General features: G+C 36.5%; 2 non-coding genes across 2 annotated transcripts; one reads left to right on the top strand and one right to left on the bottom strand.

Annotated features, from left to right (window-relative positions):
• Positions 1-452: 452 nt before the first annotated feature.
• TRNAN-GUU (transfer RNA asparagine (anticodon GUU)) lies at positions 453-525 on the bottom strand. The gene has a single exon. It is a non-coding gene; the product is annotated as a tRNA-Asn (tRNA).
• Positions 526-4,104: 3,579 nt separating this feature from the next.
• On the top strand, positions 4,105-4,177 carry TRNAN-GUU (transfer RNA asparagine (anticodon GUU)). Its single transcript has one exon. It is a non-coding gene; the product is annotated as a tRNA-Asn (tRNA).
• Positions 4,178-22,348: the final 18,171 nt, after the last annotated feature.

Raw genomic sequence — 22,348 nt, 5'->3', positions numbered from 1 at the left:
TGGGGTGTTTTGTGGTGGTTGTTCGTGTGACTGCTTTTGTGGTTGTTGTCTCGGGTTTGAAGCCCGGGTCGCGTAAAGTAATATTGAGCTTTTTACTGATTTCTTTGAAATATTCGCGCCAGTTTCGCCCCAAGTTCTCAAAATCATAGTTTATGAAATAAGGAACTATTTAATTTTGAATTTGCTATTTGAAATAACTGAAAAATGAAACTGATGATTGTATTTCCCAGGAAAATAGATCACTGAATTATCTGAAGATTATGTTAGTTTAAACGAGCTTTTCTCAGGAAAACATGACCCACACACACTTTTTTACCTAATCAAATCACAAATTAAATTCAATCAAATAAAATATTTTATAATTCCGGTTATAAACTACCGGTGTAACATAATAAAATTTCATCAAAACCTTTTCTGAAGGTTTGTCTGGATTAAGAAATAAAAATATGTATCGCCCCCGGGTGGGCTCGAACCACCAACCTTTCGGTTAACAGCCGAACGCGCTAGCCATTGCGCCACGGAGGCTACATACAGGGCTACAAAACATACTATGACATTTTTCGTATAGACAGAATATTATTCCTAACCAGTAAGTAATATAAATAGTTAACCTATGTCCTGGTCATTCCATAAAACAAAACATTGTTGGAAATAGGCTCCCTATAATGGCGAAACATGTTACTTGTGTTTCATAAACCACTGCCTACACCTTTGGGTGTAGTACCCATATTGTTATAAACACAGCAACATAAACTTAATTTAAATCCAAAATCCACCACCCTACTGAAAACTACTAAACGCACAGAAACCTGCGTACTTATAGATCAATATACTTGATATAAATATAAAGGGTAAAGTATAAACATTAAATAATCATTCCATTTCACTTGGTACTGTGCTCCACTTTTAAAAGCACTCTACAGTGCTTTCGGAACGATATTTTTGCTTTTGCTAGATGACTTTTAGAGTACACGATACGGTGACGTGGCGATTCTTCAGTCTATATTAAGTTTGTTTTGCAATTATCCCAGTATTTTTGACAAAAAGATAGTAGACTAACATTTTTTCTAATACGTGACATGTTTCTTTGATCACATTTTATTATATGGAAAATATTGACCTATTCTCTCTTATGTGACGCAAGCGAAGTTGCGCGAGTCAGCTAGTCCGTACTAATATTATAAATGCGAAAGTAACTCTGTCTGTCTGTCTGTCTGTCTGTCTGTCTGCTACTCAATCACGCCTAAACTACTGAACCAATTTGCATGAAATTTGGTATGGAGATAGTTTGATACCCGAGAAAGGACATAGGCTACTTTTTACCCCGGGAAAATGACGCATTTCCCGGGAAAATTCAGATGGCGAACGAAGTCGCGAATAATCAATATTATAATGACATTGAATTAACAAAATTCCGTTGTCATGGCAACTGTTTTAATGGCGGATATGCCTTAGCGCGATTTCGTTATATTAAGAGATATAAATAATTTTGAGAATATTCTTCGTGAAAAAAAAGCATATTTTATATCATCACGCTACGACCAATAGGAGCAGAGTAAAATTAAAGTGTTACAAAAACGTGGAAAATTCTGACCCATTCTCTCTTATGTGACGCAAGCGAAGTTGCGCGGGTCAGCTAGTGGGTTATAATTTTCCCCGTTTTTGTAACATTTGTTACCAGTACTCTGCTCCTGTTGGTCGTAGCGTGATGATACCTATAGCCTTCCTCGATAAATGGGCTATCATCAACACTGAAATATTTTTTCAAATCGGACCAGTATTTCCTGAGATTAGCGCGTTCAAACAAACAAACTCTTCAGCTTCATAATATTAGTATAGAGTATAGATTAATTCCTAAATATTCTACATAGTAACGACAGCGTACCGACCCCATCACGTTATCAAAAATCGTATAACCTAAAACCCAGTATTGATACACAGTGGTTAAGTAAAACGAAAGCTTTCAGAAACATTAACGCGATCGAACAGCTAACTTAACTGTCATACAAGTTAGAATTAAGTGCTAGATAAGTTAATGTTAAATATTTAATGTGCACTAAAAGGTTGAGTTGATTTGTCATGTTTTATGTATGGGAAGGTAATTTGATTAAAATGTTTTGTATGAAATTGTCACGTGTTTTCGTAGTCGACATTACAGGTAGGTTTTATTGAAGGTTCTGCTTTCCTGATTGGATTGTTACTATGTAGTTTAATGAAATTGTATACAATTTTGTAAAACTATGTGTGAGGAAAAGTCTCCAACCCGCAATTGGCCAGCGTGGTGGACTCAAGGCCTAACACTTTCCTCATTACGGGAGGAGACCCTTGCCCACGGGACATAAATGGGTTAAATTTATTTATTTAAACATGTGAAAATACTTGATTTATAAATTAAAATTACTGTCCTCTGAACCTTTGAAAGAAATACCCAATATTTCTTTCAGAGGTTTTTCAAGACTGAGAGATACATATGTTAGGTCTTACGTCCATCGCGCAGGTTGAAAGCGATTTTGGGATTTTATATCAGTTCTCAAACTGTATTAAAGAACTCTCAGGCATACAAGGTTTCACCATTAAAACAAACGTAGGTACAAGAATATTAAAAATCCTACTAATGCTATTAATATCATACATGCGAAAACTTGTTAGATGTGTAAATGTATGTATGTATTTATGTTTGTAACTCTTTCACGCTAAAACTACTTAATATATTTTGGTGAAAATCCATACACAGATAGTTCATAACGGATTAACACATAGGACACTTTAACCGCGGAAAATATTTTCACACAGACAAAATTACTTGCAGAAACTAAAACATAATTTTGAAAACTATTTTCATTTCTTGCACAGTCTAGAAATAATAACCAACCAAACAAATAAAAAAAGGAAAATAATTCTTATACTATCTACCCCAAAAGGTAGACTCAACGTAGCTACCCCGGTAGGTAGGAGGGAGCGTTGCCATGGCAACCGACAGGGGTGGGCGTAGGTAAATGAAGTGCAAAGAGGGGTAAGTGAATTGTGTACCTATATTTTTAGTTTCGTAGGATTTTTGATTTAGGGACAGAATATCTTATTCTTCTAATATTATAAGTTCGGAAGTGTGTGAGAATGGATGTACGTACATAATAATAATATGTTTATTCCTCTTGCACGAAAAAACTACCGAACGGATTTTAATGAAAGATACACCGATTGTCATAGAATTCCTCCGAAACGGCTTGATCGATTTTGATTGGGATTTTGTGTAAATACAAATTTTTACCCTTTAACACCAACACCTATTTCTTAATAGCCATTCTAGTATAATTTACATGGCAAAACAAAGTTTGCCGGGTCAGCTAGTAAATATGTAGTAAATCTCCAAATCTGGAACAGCGAGATCATTTCATAAATCGTAGTCGTGTTGAAACTTATCACCCATCTAAATACCAACCTCAGACACATTGCTTACCCTCCAATTGCATACAACAGTTTGATTATACAATATTATTATATTTATAAGTCAAGGCCTAGTTAACAAAAGAAAATCGTTCAAACCGCAAAATATAAAATTACATTCATTCGTTTTCATTCATTCGGACGCCATATTGTATTTAAGGAACATGTGAAGGTTTATGAATGATACATTGATATTGTTTAAAAAAGATTTTATAGTACAGAAATATCGTGAATTTGAATGGAGTGAAAAGTTCTTACAAAAATGAGGTTTGTTTGTTTGTGTGGAGTGATCTCTGGAACTATTGGACCGATTTTGAAATTTCTCTTAGTAAGAGGTTGAGTTTATTTAAATCTACATTATATTTTAACGTACGGCTAAGTGTGTGACTGTTTTACCGCACCTGTTTGAAAAAGCTGTAAATAATCTTTTTCCAATTTTTCTTTTTATTTTGGAAAATATTTGAAAAATTACGGATTGTTTACTGAAGTTAATATAGGCAGAATATAGCCGATTGTAAGAATACGGACTACAATTCAGTCAAGATATCAATATGTTACTTAGAAAAAAGTGTATTACTGCGAGAAGAAAATATGTCAAAAATATGTGTTTAAAATGGAAGCCATCCTCTATGAAAACAAAGTTTGATCCTGAAAACTGTAGCCTCCGTGGCGCAATGGCTAGCGCGTTCGGCTGTTAACCGAAAGGTTGGTGGTTCGAGCCCACCCGGGGGCGAGTACTTTTTAGGTTATCTCTATAAATGCGAATAAAAGTAGCAGTTTCTCTTTTACTGAAACGAGTGACAAAAAACCTATCTTTGCGACGGGATGTATTTTCTTTTAAATCAGCTTACGGATCATAACCCTAGACCATACCTCAGCAATTGCATTTATTACCACTGCACCTCAACAACGAAAGACACTCATAGCCAGATGCGTTTACCGGTTTGTAAACGATCTCTGGGTTAAGCAACACTTGGTGCGGACCTTCCCTAGATGGGTGACCGCTAAGTAGTATTTGGAGTTGAGCATCTCCGTGCTTTGGATGGCAAGTCGGTCTTGGTTGTTGTCAATTAAGATAACAGTCGTTAAAGCCATGTCAAAGGCCGCCGGTTTGAACAACTTTGACACTAGGTTGACTAACCATACGATAAAATAAAAAGAACTTGAACAATGGCGACCATTTTGTATAAATTAAAAGATTAATATCAAAGAGTTTTTTACATAATTTGAATATACAAATGCATGTAAATTGAATGCGCATGATAACATGGTTTTTCATTGGCTTGCATTTAATTTGAATTAAGTAACATGCGTGTTCTTACTAAGTTTCATACCACTATTTTGCGATTGTATATTATACTAGCTTCGGCGAACTTCGTACCGCCTAAAATATGCAAAATTAAATGTCTATTTTTCAATGTTTCTCAGAGATTTTCTTAATATTTTTTTCTGTAAGAACCTTCTCCTAATAATAACAAATACAACACAAAAATAATTAGTAAAATCGGTCCAGCCATTCACGCGTGATGCCGTGACCAAGGAAACGGGTTTCATTTTAATATATAATCTTATGATTTTTTTCTGACAGCTAATGTCAAAGCAACAGCTGATTATTCTTTTCTTTTAAATTATTATTATTATAATTAGATTTATGTCTAAAATAAAACTTCGAGCACGTCTTTTAATAATTAGGAACGCTTTGAGGGCTAGTTTTTGAAAAAATAATAAACCTACCTAAAGCTAAAAAAAAGCCAAAAGTGTCAAGTCACAGCATCTGGTTGCGATACGACGAACATCGAGCAATCAAATATGATTCGTATTAATGTTTAACTGAAAAGCGGACTTACATTTTGCAAAGCGAAAATTGGATTTGGCGGGGACGGCGTGATTGTGTCGCTGTCCCTGACAGGACGCGGCGCCGCCGGCTCCTAGGCAACGCCTCGGCCAGCGCGCCGATTGGCGCGGCGGCGGCGCCCCGAGCAACGGCGGACGAAGCGACGCTCACGGTGCCCCCGGCAACGCTTTATTATTATGCTGTCAATCTGTGACATTGTCACATTTTTTCGGTGTTTTTTACATATATTGTTTTAATTTTATAATTATTTTAGTAATAAGTGTAAATATTTAGAGGTAAGTATATGTCACAGTGCAGAGACAGTGGCGATGCAGAAGTGAGTGCCAGTCAACCATCTGTGTCATCGCGCGGTCTAGTGCGCTGCCCCCAATGCTCCCAGGCTCGTTACTTTAAAGGCGAGCGGGGCTTGAAAGTACATTTTGGCAAAGTCCATAAAACCCAGAATGTGCTTTCCAGCCCCGAGAATTCTGATCACACCAATTTTTCCCCACAAATTCCCTTTTGGCAAAAGCTTGCAAATCTTAAACATTCGGTCCCAATTTTAAAGCGCATTCCCCGGGCTGCGAGACCTGCAGTGGCTCAAAACTTGTCTCACTGTGTGGGTTCCGCCGTCCGGGAGAACTCTTTTAGTGCCTGGGAGCAGCTTTTAACCTTCCCCTATAGGGTTCTACATGTACAGAAAGACCGAAGTACTAAAACTTTGACAGCAAAAATTAAACAAAATTGTAATAAATCTAACAATCATTTCGACCCAACATTTTTAAAATATACAAACACATACACATACAACAATGATTCGGTCTTTCGACATGTAGAGGCCAAATTGAGGGAGGGTGATATTTCTGGTGCGTCTAGACTGCTCTTCAGCACAGATTCGGTGGCGCCTTGCTCTCCAGACACCCTTGCTGGTCTGCAGAGCAAGCATCCGACGCCGCCTGATGACCTCATTTTCCCAGATCCGCCCGATCCAGACATGGATCATATCCTGACTACTTCGAAGGACGTCCTCGCGGCTGTGGGCTCTTTCAGGAGTGGATCGGCCGGCGGTCTCGACGGGCTAACGCCCCAACACCTGAAAGACCTTGTGAGTCCGGGCGCCGGTGAGGCCGGTTGCGAACTGCTGAAGGAGCTCACCGCTCTGATTAACTTGATGCTCTCCGGCGGTGTGGCCGGTGCCGTCGTTGACGTTTTGTATGGCGCCAATTTATGCGCCCTGCGAAAGTCGGATGGCGGCATTCGCCCCATCGCCGTCGGGTGTACCTATCGGCGTATGGCAGCAAAAATTGGTTGTAAATTTTATAAAGAACATTTGGCTTCAAAATTCCAGCCCCTTCAACTCGGTTTCGGATCAAAAGGGGGCTGTGAGGCTGCCATACACGCGCTGAGGACGTACCTTCGCTGCAGTGAAGGTGAGGTCATCCTAAAGGTTGACCTAAAGAATGCCTTCAATTCTGTGAATCGGGACACTCTGTTGACACAGGCAAAATTAGAAACACCTAAATTATTTAAATTTCTTTGGCAATGTTATCGGCACCCTTCTAAATTACTCTTTAAGGATAATCTTTTGGAGTCTTCAGTAGGCTGTCAACAGGGTGACCCTCTTGGACCGGTCATTTTTAGCTTGGCTATTAACCCCATTATTCGGCGTCTAAATTCAAAATTTAACGTTTGGTATTTGGATGATGGTACCCTTGGGGGCGATGTAGATACCGTTTTTAATGATTTGGCTTTCCTAAAAAATGAATTCAAACGAATTGGTTTAGAACTTAATTCAAATAAATGCGAAATTTTTTTTAATAACTTACCAGACAAATCTTTGGCTTTTTCTAAATTCACTACTTTGGCCCCTAATTTGAAAATTATGCAACAAAACTCTCTTCGCCTCCTTGGGTCCCCTATTTTAGAAGATGGTTTTGAACCTTTTATAGAGGAAAAAATTCAAAATTTTAATGAAATTTCGGAACGCCTCATCAAAATTAATATTCATTCTGCATTTACTATCATTCGGTTTTGTCTTTTCGTCCCAAAATTTACACATGCCCTTAGAGCTTCGCCTTTTTGGAAAATCTCGGTTCCACTTCTCAAAATTGATGATATCATTAGAAATACACTCACCAAAATTCTCAATGTGGCCTTGGACGACCGTGCATGGCTTCAGGCTTCCTTGCCTATTCGTTTAGGAGGCCTCGGCGTCCGCAAAATTTCAGATGTTAGTTTGCCTGCGTTCTTGTCCTCGGTCCACGGCACGGAAGAATTGACCAGGAAAATTTTAGCTCCTACACTGGTTAATTCTGAAGTGTCGTGTAAGACCGATGCCATGAACGCCTGGAAAATGGCCGCTCCAAACACGGATTTACCTCGAAACTTGTTCTCTCAGAGACAGTGGGACGCGCCGCTCAGCAGTTTGATTAAGGAAAATATTTTATTAACATCTTCCACTTCTGCTGAGCGTGCTCGCCTTCTGGCTGTGGGAGAATGGGAATCGGGGCTTTGGCTTCAGGCTCTCCCTTCATTTAACGTAGGTACCATGCTCGATGATACCACGTTCCGCATCGCCACATGTCTTCGTTTAGGAGCCTCGTGTGTTTCTCCGCATCGTTGTCACTGCGGGGAAGCTGTCGGCGAGCTCGGGCACCATGGTCTATCATGTAATAAGAGTGCGGGTCGTTTCCCGCGTCACGCCCACCTAAACGACATAATTCGCCGGTCTCTTGCCACCGCGGGTGTTCCAGCTCTATTAGAACCCAACGGGCTGGCGCGCGACGATGGGAAGAGGCCGGACGGTATGTCGTTGTTGCCTTGGAGTATGGGCAGGCCCTTGGTTTGGGATGCAACCTGTGTCGACACCTTGGCGCCTTCCCATATTCCAGGTACGGTGGGCATTGCGGGCGCTGCTGCCGCATCAGCAGAAAACCTCAAGCGGCGCAAATATAGTAACATTATTGGTAATTACGTATTTGTGCCGTTTGGGGTTGAAACCTTGGGACCGTGGGGCCCGAGTGCTCGTAGTCTCTACCGAGAGATTGCGAAGCGTCTCGTCGATGCTACGCGTGACCAGAATGCTGGCCTTTACTTTGGTCAAAGAATTAGCATTGCCATCCAACGTGGCAATGCTGCCAGCATTCTGGGTACGTTACCAGTCGACGATGGTGAGGAGAAATTCTACGACGCGTGACGCACTCCTTTTGTATCCATATTTTATATTGTAAATATATTGTATAATTGTAAGTATGTAAATATTTTGTTTTTTTAAATTATTTCTAGTTTAGTTTGATTTTTAAAGTAGGTATTAAATATTTATGAACCTAGATCTTATAAACACAATTTTGTATAAAAAATCGTTTTTCCACAACACTTATTTAGTTTTCACTAATTTGTCAAACTTTTAACGTTTAAAATATAGCGTCCATTGGCTGTTTAAAACGTTAAATTACCTAGGGAGGTGTACCTTATCTCATATCTAGTGTCATATTGGTTACTCGGTCTGAATAATGGAGTAATAATAAATGTTTCGGTTATCTTAGTCTTGTATATAGATTTGTATTGCTCTTTTGTGTCTCTGTGGCGCATTCGGTTCAGCAATTGCCGCGTGGAGGTCTCCTGTTCAAATCCTGATCATGCCAAAAAGCCTTTTCTCTTAGGAATTTCTCAGAAATTACCAGTAGTTAGGTCGAACCAAAAAGGTTTAGGGATTTTTAAGGTATTTAGTACATAGATACTTTATAATTTAGATAACAAATAGAGCGCATTTTTGTTCAAGGAAATCCTAATCGAAGGGGCTTATCACGTATTTCAGTGGACAACTATTTGAAAGCCACTATGCTGTACATTGTGTTCTCCCTTGAATTACAGTGATTAACACGTTACGTCAAAGTAGAAATGTACTGAATAGTGACCAACATTTCGACGAACACTAGTTGTCAACTGAGAAACGTAATAAGCCTGCTGTGCTTCTCAAAAATCTAATTATTAAGTAATGACCTGCGCAACTTCGCTTGCGTCACCTAAGAAGAAGTCATATATTATGTTTCCCGTTTTTGAAACATTTTTTACTGGTACTCTGCTCCTATTGGTCGTAGCGTGATGATATATAGCCTAAAGCCTTCCTCAATAAATAAGCTATCTAACAGTAAAATAATTTCTCCATTTGCACCAGTAGTTCCTGAGATTAGCGCGTTCAAACAAACAAACTCTTCAGCTTTATAATATTAGTATTATATAATATTAGTATTATAATATTAGTATAGATAAAATCCCGCCGCAATTTTCTTCCACCGCGTTTTCCTTAACGGTCGTATTTAGAGTAGAGTTACACAGAATTATGAATGGTTGTGTTCACTGAATAAAATAAAACTTTGCTCTCATTGCTTACAGGCGTTTTGTTTTATTTTAGCTAAGATTTTTCGGTAAAATTCAGGTTGAGAATATTTCGTGGTTACATAAATTGATGTGGTTTTACAACTAGCATAAATTAAAATGAAAAAATGAATGTTTACTCATTAGTCACATTGCTGAGTCAGTTCTTAAGTCCACCACGCCGGTGGCAAGCGAGTTGGATCCTTGCATCCTTTCAGGAACTATTTAGAGAACTACCGGATCGAAAGTAGTACTAGTATAGCGTAGCCTTTCTTCTAACTATGTTGGAATCGGCTTCCAGTCTCACCGGATTGAGCTGAATAAGAAAATTTTAAATAGAGTGACCATCTATCGAACCTCCTCAAACCAGTTACCTGGGTTATAACACAATACCCCTCGGTAAGACTGGTTGTCAAGCTTCTGACTGCTGGTAACGACTATCAAAGATCTTAGAAAATGATAGACCACAATTTACCGTGCCTTCTAAAACTCGGCAGGTATAATAAAGTCACCCATCCACGGACCGACATCAACATACGTAGCTTAACCTTAAAGATCGATTCGCGCAGCTGTTGACGTACTGAGCCACGAGCATCTCCATAGCGCGAATTCGAAAGTAATACTATCCACCAGTAAATTAATCCCATAAGTATACAAGGAATTTGGAGACGCCCATAGTAAACGATCTGTGGGTTAAGCAACCCTTGGCGCGGTCATTCTATAGATGGGTGACCGCATAGTGGTATTTGAGCTCGGCGTCTCCGTGCTTCGGAGGGCACGTGAAAAGTCGGTCCCGGCTGTTGTCTACTAAGATAACAGTCGTTAAGCCATGTAAAAGGCCTCTCGGGCGGCTTGAACAACTTTGACACTAGGTTGGCCACTAACCATAGGTACGACAAACAAACAAGCAAGGAGGCTCTAATTGAATGAATGGTAGTGTTGATTACACATTAAATTATTGGTAAATCGACAGTTATAGAAAGAAATAATTTGTTACAAGCTTCACATTTGTAGTTTGAATACGATGAGACTCTCAATCAAAATGTGTAAAATATTGTTTTGTTCAGTATTTCAGTTCAGTCTTAAATTTATTCATACTTCCACATTTTCTACACATATACATAGTACTTCAATCCTTATGGGGTTACAAGGGTAGCAGGGTTAGAATGTCAAGTACTTTGCTAAGAGGAAACTTCATTTGTAGCTATTTGAAAGCTATAATGATAAGTTTTCGCTTTTCATCTGACATCTATTATATACTATTTTAGTTTTGATATCTGGGTAGATGTTTGTTACTCAATCATGCCAAAACTGCTGATTTTGATTTAATATTATAAAGTCAAAGTCAAATATTATTACCTAGGCTATATCTATACTAATTGTTATAAAGCTGAAGAGTTTTTTTGTTTGTTTGAACGCGCTAATCTCAGGAACTACTGGTCCGATTTGAAAAATTCTTTCAGTGTTAGATAGCCTATTTATCGAGGAAGACTATAGTCAAAAAATCGTCAAAGTATTTCTTATATCCCACCGTTTCGGAAAAAACTGTTGCTCGTGAGAAGAAACGGCAAGAAACTCACGGCTTACTCTTTTTATATTTGATATACTGATAGTTTATAACCTAGATTAACATATAGGATACTTTATAATACTGAAAAACCTTTTCACGTGGATAACGTCGCGGATGGAAGCTAAAATTATATTTCTAAGATCGTAAGCCGTCGGTTTCAGCAAATAGAAAAATCTCTGAACTTTGTACTGTAAAGTTTTAAAATGAAGTAATGATTTATGCGAATATAAACATGTAATTCATACTTAGCCTTAAATTATTATTAATTTTAAAGCTTAATATATAGTTTTTTGTGTCCAATTACTTTTTGTAATAGCATGTTCATGAAAATTTAAAATTGAATTTTCACCTTAATAAATTAAAAATACATAAATTTAGTCAAAAATAATTATTCAAACATAATAAAAAAAAAGGTTCTTAACATCACTCACTTTTTAAAAATGGATCTCTCGACAAACCCTATACAATACTCGTAATATTTTCATAACAAAAAATCAAGTTTAATCGAGTATCATATTTCATATACCCGTCCTTTTCACTCCTACTGCAAAAGCCTTCAACAGAACGAGATAGCAATACCTCATCTGCTACTACTCAAAACGTCTCTTAATGATATGCAATACGACCCTCTTATGCATCCGTCTTTGTCACACTCATACTAAAAAAGAAAGAGTGAGCGAGATGGAAATAGATAATAGCGTTCCGTTTCAAAATTACATTATGAAGTAGTGGAACCTGACCAGTTTATATAGAGCTCTGAATACAGAAGTTTTGATAGAAAATATTAGGATTTCAAGGGGAAGGGAGGTCTTTCATACTGGTTGGGGTGCCACGATTATTTTTCATGGCTCCTAAAGTGACAAACGGTGAAGAAATAAATTTTATTTATAGTTTGAGTTGACAGCAAGTTGTAAATGGCGTTTTAATGGCGTTGCTGTTTGTTTACGAAAAGATTGGGGTTATGTGTGATTTATATAAACTTGCTTATGTACTAAGTAATGGGTTCGCACTTAGTGCTTTTAAGGGTTAACTTTAGGTAATAAATTTTAACGAAAACTTAGCAAACTCTTTTTGATGAGTTAAACTCACGATTTTTTAACAAGCACCTGCCAGCAACTTATACTATCTTTATTTATAACATTATTAACACGAAAATGTAGGCAGAAGTATTTAAAATACTTACATACGTAACGTTTTAGTTCTATGAAACAGAGGGCGAGCGAGTTGCCATATAGGTACCATATTCCGGGCTGCAATTGACATATACTAATATTAATTAGAAAATCCCAATCATACTTTGCCCAATCCGGGAATTTAATTCGAGACATCGTGATCACCAGTCGTTTCCACTACCGCTTAGACAACAGAGGACAGATTTAGTTAAATCCCTAGACTATGATAACAACATAGTAGACTTAAGCCCTTACTCTCCTTGGATCTCCTTCTATATTCTAGGAAAAGACTCCTACCCAAAATGTTTTTGTTTTATCGTATGGTTAGTGGTCAATCTAGTGCCAAAGTTGTTCAATCCGCCCGAAAGCTCTTTGTCATGGCTTTACAACTGCTATCATAATGACTACTGGGACCGACTATTAACGTGCCCTCCAAAGTGCGGACACGCTCAGTTCAAATACCACTATGCGGTCACCCATCTATGGAATTACCGCGCAGAGGGTTGCTTAACCAACAGATTGTTTACCGACCTGTGAGCGCAACTGGTTATGAGTATCTCAAATACTCGCCACTTCTACCCAGTTACAGTCCAGAAATTACTTTAATTTAGTCATGTTTTATGGCTTAATTTTCAGGCTTGCTTCACGATGTTTTTCAAAACTTTTTTGACTAATTAAAAGTAAATAAGTACTCATTACGTTTGGCCTTTAACCAAATGACCTCATTGACCTTTATCTAAACATTTAATATCACATTATGTAGTGTTGCTAAGTCCAAGTATGTAATTAGTGTCTATTAAGAATCATCTATCAGCTTGAAAGCCGGATAACCAGTCTTAGCAGTATCGTGTTATAACCCAGGTAACTGGGTTGTGGAGGTCCAATAGACAGTCGCTCCATGTAAAATACTGGTATTCAGCTGCATTCAGTGAGACTGGAGGCCGACTGCAACATAGTTGGAAAAAAGGCTGGACTGATGGATTAAAGAATCATCTATCAAAATAAAGAAAAAATGTGTTACACTGAAATTTTCAAATCTCCTTAATTAAGTCTCTCCTGAAATAGGGGGGTCTCCGCGCCCTATAGTTCACCACGCTGGCCAAGTGCGAGTTGGATACTTAGCTTCAAGAGTTGTGTTAAGAAACTCTCAGGCATGCTAAGTTTCAGGCAAAGACTTGTATTTATTGGATTAACTAGCTTTTACCCGCAACTTCGTCCGCCACCTGAATTTTCCCATGGGAATGCGTCATTTTCCCGGGATAAAAAGTAACCTATGTCCTCTTTCGGGTATCGAAATATCTCCATACCAAATTTCATGCAAATTGGTTCAGTAGTTTAGGTTTGATTGAGGAACAGACAGAGAGACAGAGTTACTTTCGCATTTATAATATTAATAAGTATGGATTTGGTGTCTCCGTGTTTCGGAGGTCACGTAAAAAGTCGGCCTTGATGGTTGTCCATAACGATAATAGTCGTTAAGCCATGTCAGATACCTTTCGGGTGGCTTGAACACCTTTGACACTAGGTCGATTACAAAACATATGTATTTCACCTAAATCTATTTCATCGTTTTGGTGTGATTGATAGATAGGTAACTTTTGCATTTATAACATTAGTATAGATAAAATTTTATGATTAACTAGCTGACCCGCGCAACTTCGCTTGCGTCACATAAGAGAATGGGTTTTGTAACTTTTTCGTTTCTACTCCGCTCCTAATGGTCATAGTATAATGTAATATAGCCTATAGCCTTCCTCGATAAATAGGCTACCAACAATAAAATATTTTTTCAATTCGAACCAGTAGTTCCTGAGATTAGCGCGTTCAAGCAAACAAACTCTTCAGCTTTAAAATATTAGTATAGAATGTTCAGCACTTCAACTGCTTCTATATACCACGGTAATTTACATACCGTGTCTATAGTTCCAGTATATAATTAGGTACTTTACCTCGCCTGAATGACCTATAAGCAAAAGACTAATAACAATAAAAAATACTGCTTTATGCACCATTTCCGTGTTGAGCAAAAAACTAGATTCTTATTTTATTTCCCTATTTCAATTAAATTAGTACCTACAGTACAATACCTTCAGTAATTAGTTTGTATTATAAGCAAGTTTGAAGAGCTCGTGGTTTAGTTATCAACAGCCACGCGGATCGATCTCTGAGTTAAGCCACGCTTGTCGAGGTTGTTCCGTGGATGGGTGTTCCTCCGTGTTTCTGCCTGTCAATTTCGAAGATCTTTGACAGTCGTTAACAGTAGTCAGAAGCTTGAAAGTCTGGCAAACAGTCTTACCGAAGGGTATCGTGTTATAACCCAGGTAACAGGGTTGTGGAGGTCAGATAGGCAATCGCTTCATGTAAAATACTACTCAGCTGCATCCGGTGAGACTGGACATAGTTTGAAAGAGAGGCTAAGCCATGATGATTTCTGATATAAATTAGCAATAACCAATAGCATTGCCGAAACCGGTATGCGAACCCGACACTTCACGATCAGCAGTCCCTATATATCCTAACATCTAGACCACAAAGGCAGTCGTTATAGTAGAATATTAATTTACAGTCTAACTAGGTACTAGGTTTGGTTTAATGCTGATTTATTACCTAGGCACATAATCTAGCCGATAATATGCTAATTTGAAACATGGTCTGAATTTTAAATTCAACATAGTAACTTTATGATTTTATGTAAAAGTTATATTGTATGGTATTGATTCTGTGGTCGCAGGTTTGATTCTTAGGTTGTGTTTTAATTTTTGACATCGATGCTAAAAAGAAGCAAATTATTATTGTGTCTGTATCAAACCTTTTAAGCCAATAGATCGATCATCATACGATGTTTTTTTATTTGTAAATCAGACTTTTGACTTGACTTTAGCAATTATCAGGTGGCAACATATGCATATGATGTGTAATTTAACAATTGTCATTAAACACAAATATGTAAGCAATCAGCCACGGCTAAAACAACTTAAAATTTTAACTAAAGACAAAAAGCGAAAATCAAATTAACATAGTAGATTTTATTTTCAATAATGAATCTATAAACGGTGGATGAAGCAATATACATAGGATGAATTATAATCGCGGGACAACTAGTTGAAGATACATTACTTTTGCAATGAGTTTCGTTCTTTAGTATACCAAAATATAGGCTGATTTAAAAAAAAAATTCGTTACACATAACAATTTTCGCTTTCAGTCAACAAATACATAAAACATAGCTCCACCCCGCGTCTTCCCTCGTCTTCACAAGCGAATAACCGCGCACAATACATTTTGATTCGCTCACCCTCTTCTCCGAACAATTTAACTTAACAACAATAAGTAAATTGGTTCTTTTGTACAATTCTAGATAATTTTCTAGTTCAAACTAGTGGAAAGGTTGCTTGTTAGCCCTTTTGTTGTACAACTAGGCCTTTTTTGAGCAAATTATGGGGAAAATCGGGGTTAAAATTTGTGAATTGTGTTTTTTAGATGGCCGAATAGTGTGTGGTAATCATGGGAAATGTTCTCGGGTCAAGCAGTCAGTTATAATGTATAGAATATAATGGATTTACATGATTTTAAATGCTAATGGCTGGACTCACACCTAACGAACTAGTTTAAGATAACCTATCCGATAGATAAAGTGACAACGAGAGTATAGATAAAAACTGAAATATCTTATAACAAGCTAACCGATACTATCGGAATCGGTAAGACTGATATAGAATCACTGGGAATTACTTGACATAAAAAAACCGTTTGGTCGGAAAGTCGGTAAATAAACAAAACATCGTTACGACTTAAAACTAATGCAAGACATTCTCTTACAAGGGTATATTTAATTGTCTTTTAACAATACAGTTAGACTTAGAAATACCCTCAGAGTACTGCGGTCTCCACTCGGTAGAACCTGTGCTTCAGATCACCAGACACTCGCATTCTTCTTAATATTGTATTATTTCAGGACATAAGGCAATAGCATTGCTTGTAACACTACTATTTATTTCAAAAATGGTTGCATTTACATTACTCAAGTAAATGAACAATTTTCCATGAATTTCGAAAAGTAATTAAATTTTCATTAATATGTTAAACAATGAGTGGAATACACCTGACAGTCGTGCAAAAACATGCGAAATGGTAATAATATTTGCATGATACCTATCGCGAAACAGAATTCTCGAAAAAACATTTATTTACATAAAAGCTTAATACATACAACATGCATATCTACATAAAATCACGCCTTTTTCCCATAGGTATAAGCAAAGACTAAAGGCGACACTTGGTACGATCCTTTCAAACTTTCCTTGGCTCATTCACATCCATACATCTTGTCATATAGGATAAGAGTTTAATAAAGTAATACAATATTGTTATAATTTATCGCACGCCCGGTGCAACACTGTCACTTTGTAAAAATAATCACATCTATAGATATCTTATAGAGTCATTGTTTTGTGAGGTGTCAAAGTTTTCTATGGTTCTCCTGAAAAACTACATTTTTGCATATGTGACAGTATTGCACCGGGGGTGCGTTATATTAGAATATTTCTCAAAAGTTACCCGTAATTTGGTAACGTGCCCGGTATATAGCAATAGGCTCGCCCCCTATAACGTAGGACATTGTTAATAGTGAAACGCGGGTGTATTTCATACATTTTTATCTAAACCCTCGGATATAACAAGCGTTATTGTATGTATGTATGATTGGTTAATGTGGTTACCTCGCCTATGACATTGCTGATATTTAGCCACTGATAGTGGGTTTGAATCCCCGAAGAAAATATTATGAGATGATTACAACTATGTGTTCTGAGTGTGTATTTAGAAATATATGAATATGTTTGGCAGTTCTCATCTAACATAATTTGTCTGGTTGTTTGAACGCTCTTAGCTCAGAGACTACTAGTTCGAAATTAAAAAAAAAATGTGTTGAAAAGCCTACTTTTTTAAGAAGGCTGTATAATATCACGCAATGACTAATTCGTGAAGCTGAAAACTAAAGCAAGTGGACAATTTTGCGGACAATTTCTTTACTAAATCGATTATACAATCTACACAACCTTCGTCACGGTATTCCATTCACAAAAAAAAAACCACTATGCTTACTAAAACACATCATTATTTACAAACTCATTCGATACACGAAATCGATTGATTACATAAAAATAATCATTAAATTTGACAGCCGTAGGGTTGTGACCACCCCTAAACACAGCACACCCCTATTTACGAACCCGGAAACAGAAATGACTATATTTTTTTTAAAAACCACAGTCGCGACAGACGCCCGGCGCCTGCGCAGGCGGCTTGGAAATTTGAATTTGAAATTGGAACGTAATGGCGTCCGGCGGCCATCATTAAAAATAGATCATAGAATAAGATCAAATGATTTTGTATAATTTTGTATCGTTTAATGCTTGATCTCTTTGTAATCTAGGATTTTTTGTGGATTAGGTATTATTAGGGTTCGAATGCAATAAGAACATTAAGTGACGATTAAAGAACGATATTAAATATATAAGTATATAGCATCACACCTTAATGTCATGAGGTTAGGTAGAAACAAAAGAAATTGCTACAATCCTAAACGCCCCTGTATCTTTTAAAGATTAAGCAGTTTTTTTTTAAAACAACAAGACTGACTGTCATTAAATTTAATTTTTCTTATTAAAAACTGTTATAATATCAAAGACAATACAGTGATAGGCAAAATTAAAACAATCTCTAACACCAATAGTATAGTGGTCTAAGCTAACGTCTCACACGCAAGTGGTCGATGATTCGTACCCGAGTCAACACACCAATGACTTTTCAAATTCACCTGATAAACTCGTAAATATCAATAATTATCACGGTGAAGGAAAACATTGTAATAAAAAATTGCATGCCTTAGAGTTCTTTAACACAGTTCCTGAAAGTTTGCAAAACTGCACTGAAAATTAGATAACTCCATTCCATGATTGATTTTTCCTCCATCACGAAATTTTACGTAATTTTTTCACAAACAACCCAAATTTCAATCTGTAATGGTCTCCTCCCGGACTGAGGGAGTAGTCAGGCCTTGAGTCCACCACACTGGCCAAGTGCGGGCTCTCAGGCATGCATAGTTGCATCATGATATATTCCTTCACCGTTGGAACAAGTGATAATTATTTCTAATGTAAACATAACTCAAATTCAAATTTACATCATTTATTGCTTCCTAAGTTATATATACAAAAGGAAGGTTAGGTTAACTTCGAACCCTCGACCACTTGCGTGGGAGGCGCCACTACACCACTCGGCTGTCACTACTCCGACTTTGTCTTGTTAAAATTAAGTAATAGAAAAATAGAAAACCTTAAAGAAATCCCAAACGGCGACACGATAGAATTTATTATTATTTTTATTTTCACTAGTCCCTCAGTAATCACAGGAAACGGTTTTCGGTTCATGAATATTAAAACAAAATGGCCGCTCAATGCCGACTGGCGCCTAAAACATAATTATGTTAATACATGTCTGGATACGATTTTGAGAACTGTTTTACAAAACTAGATCTTCCCACGGGGTTTTTGGTTAAAGAAAGAAAGTTTTCCAGGAAAATAATAATAATATGATGTATAGAGAAAAATTACGGAATAAAGATCCTTTTTCGGCAAAGAATATCAGGTGAAGGCCGGAGGTAAAGGGTTGGAAAACTAAATAAAAAAATGATTGCCTTGTTTTCCATCACATTGTTGATTACGTCGCAAAACTCCAGACTTGTATTCAGAACCTTGTGTATTACACACACACACCAAATTTTCTTATTTCTCTACATTTTCCAGCAATATGTTCCCGTATTTAGAAGTGGCCAAGCCAATAAGCAAGGTGAGTATTAGAGTTTTTAATTTTCGCGTCTATTATCAAAAAAAATTCAAACAGTTGTAATCATTTAAATTAATGTATAAATAAGTAGTTTTTTCCATAGCAGTAGGCAAAGACCAAAGATCGCCACTTGGTACGATCCTTACAAACGTCCCTGGCTTCATTCACATCCATACATCTTGTCATACAGGACCGCCGGTTACGAGTATATACTGATTGCTAAACTATGTAATTAGAACACCAAATAAAACGTTAAGTTATGTTCAAATGCTTACCTCAAAAAATTATTGATGTTAGTCATTCGTACTTTGTTGATCTTCAACGATGCGGAAAAATACTTGAACATTTCTGGATATTTATATATCCACAATTACTCATATTTCATGTTTACACAAGACCATTATACTTTGATAATAATATTTCACATTTTCGCACAAAATTCAAAACATAGACAACACCACAGATAAAAAATAATCACACCATAAACACCGAACGTCCGAAATTCAAATGTAATTTCAACCAAAGAGGTTTTACACTTTCGTTCGCCATTTTTTCATATTATTTTACGTTATTTGTTTTGTTCAAAAGTCGTGTCTGTCTGCCCCCTACGCGGGTTAGTGTCGTTATGATACAACACTCGGTCGTGCGGTTTTCTACCTAATTATAATGGTGTACAATTTGAATGAGCAAAGAGCGTCAATTTGAGGTCAATATCAATTTAGTGACGCTCATTTCGTATAATAAGAGCGTATTAGCTTGAATGTTGTTCAACATTTTCAATATGGCTGATGCTAAATGTGATTTAGGAATATTAGAATTAAAATTAGCTAGTTAATTTAGGCAGTGATAGCCGAGTGACAGGTTTAAGTTGGCACCTCCCACGCAAGTGGTTGCAGGTTCGAACCCGAGGCAACACACCAATGACTTTTCAAAGTTATGTCTGTATTAGATATGATTATCGCTTGCTTTAACGGTGAAGGAAAACATCGTGATGAAACATTGCATGCCTAAAAAATTTTGGTTAATAAATTTTTTGAGAGCTTGGCAAGCGTGGTGGACTCAAGGCCCTCCCCATCGTTTGGGAGGAGACCCTTGCCCTGCAGTAGTACAGTATCGGGTTAAAAAAGTTAATAGTTTATGAGTACCAACAAATGTCAGCACTCTATGCGAAAAAGAATAACAAACGTTCATAGATTCATCCCCACAAACTTTCGCATTTATAATATTAGTAGGATACCACGAGTATTTTGCTTTCAGAATCTAACAAACTAAACCTATTAATTAAATGTATACTAAATAACTAATATTATCTTGAAAGAACCAAGGCGCTCTGTCAAATAGTGCATAGGCAACTATAGTCGCAAAAATCTTTTACACGAGCAAAACCTTAGGAATAACCAGTTGCAGTATAAAACAAAATTCTTAACATCATAATTTATTACCAACCACATTTTTCCTCCTACTAATTCTTATATTTTCAAAACACAGGAAAACAAATACTAGATTTTTCCTTACATTGTTTTACAAAACAATATCTCCAATCTAAATTAGCAAAAGATCACAAGATTTAAGTACGATAAGGTGACTTAATCCCTTTTAGCACTAGAATGATGCATTCCTACAAATCGTTTGAAAAGGAAAATCATGCACTGCTCAGTGGAAAAAGAGATTAAGTGAAAGAAATGTAGAGTCGCTTATTACGTTCTTGTATGGAATAAGATCATTAGTAATCTAGAATGATTTATACTTCTATTGAAATTAAATCTTTTGTTTGTTAATAACGTTGACAACAATAACAGTGATTTCTAAAACTAATCCCTTGTCGTGTCTGTCTGTCTGTTTCGCGACGAACTCTGAAAACTACTGAACTGATTTTAATACAGTTTTCATTTGCTTGGGGATGATATTATTATGAGCTATCTGATAGATAGTAGTAAAGTGGCTTATACGAATATTGGCTCAGAGTTTAGCTTAGAAAAGTTTTTATATTTCAATTATAATTTAATCAACAAATAAAATAAAAAAATTACGAAGTCCTTATTCACATTCCTTGCACAGATAAAAATAATACTTTTAAAGACTTATCTACATGTTTTTAAAATCGCGAAATCTATAACCGCGAAAATAATTATATCAAAAAGGTTGTATACCTAGACTTTATTACACTATTCCAAATTCAAAAACTTTTAAAAACATTAGGCCGTAATGACGTCAACTTAAAAAAAAAAGCAACAACACGTCATCTCATTATAATTCCCGCGTTTTCCATAACCTATATTCAAAAACAAATTGTTTATGCCCTGGACAGATGGTTATCGGCGCTTTTTGGATTATATTATAATATTATTATATTACTAATCCGCCATTAGGGTATAAAACTAGATTTAAGACGAAACCTTTGAATTAACATAATCATCAGTTTGTATCCCACAGAGTAGTGGAGAACTCAGAGGCTTGGGAATTTTCTTGAATTATTTTGTTAAGTATATCGATTATTTTCAGAGGACAAGAGTACAATTATTGTTTATTTGCTAAAAAATATAGGTATTTTACAATTTTTGTTCAAACATTTTTTAGAGTAGTATTAATTACAGCTTTGTTCATAATTAAAAGTTAACATAATAATAAAAATTACGAATAATATGGATACGTTCCATATTGGATGGTAAAAGAAAAGTCATCTTCCGCAAACTTTGGGAATTACCCTTTGTCCAACAGTGGGACTCTGGATAATTTTTTTACGTATATTTCTGTAATTCAGCAATTTTATAGTCATCAAATCAGGGTATATGGCTTCCGTCATGGCATCCTTCATAATCAATAAGCAAGCATAATATCTAATTTACTGTAATTGAACAGTTATGAAATGCAATGTCTTCAATTTTATTCTGCGTATAGGCCTCACAATCTAATACCTCTCTAAATACTAGAAACTACAAAATATTACTACAGCAAAATTCCATACTATTCCCATTCTTATAGAGTCTCTGACTTTTCTCAGCAAGCGCCTTGTCGAGTCTCTATCACCATATTACTCTGTGTAACTGGATACTCATGTCAACATGACACATACGCGCATATAAATATACGCTGTATTTAATATTA

The sequence above is a fragment of the Anticarsia gemmatalis genome, chromosome 27, assembly GCF_050436995.1.
Source record: "Anticarsia gemmatalis isolate Benzon Research Colony breed Stoneville strain chromosome 27, ilAntGemm2 primary, whole genome shotgun sequence".
Taxonomy (NCBI): Eukaryota; Metazoa; Arthropoda; class Insecta; order Lepidoptera; family Erebidae; genus Anticarsia; species Anticarsia gemmatalis.
This window is presented reverse-complemented; position numbering and strand designations above follow the sequence as displayed.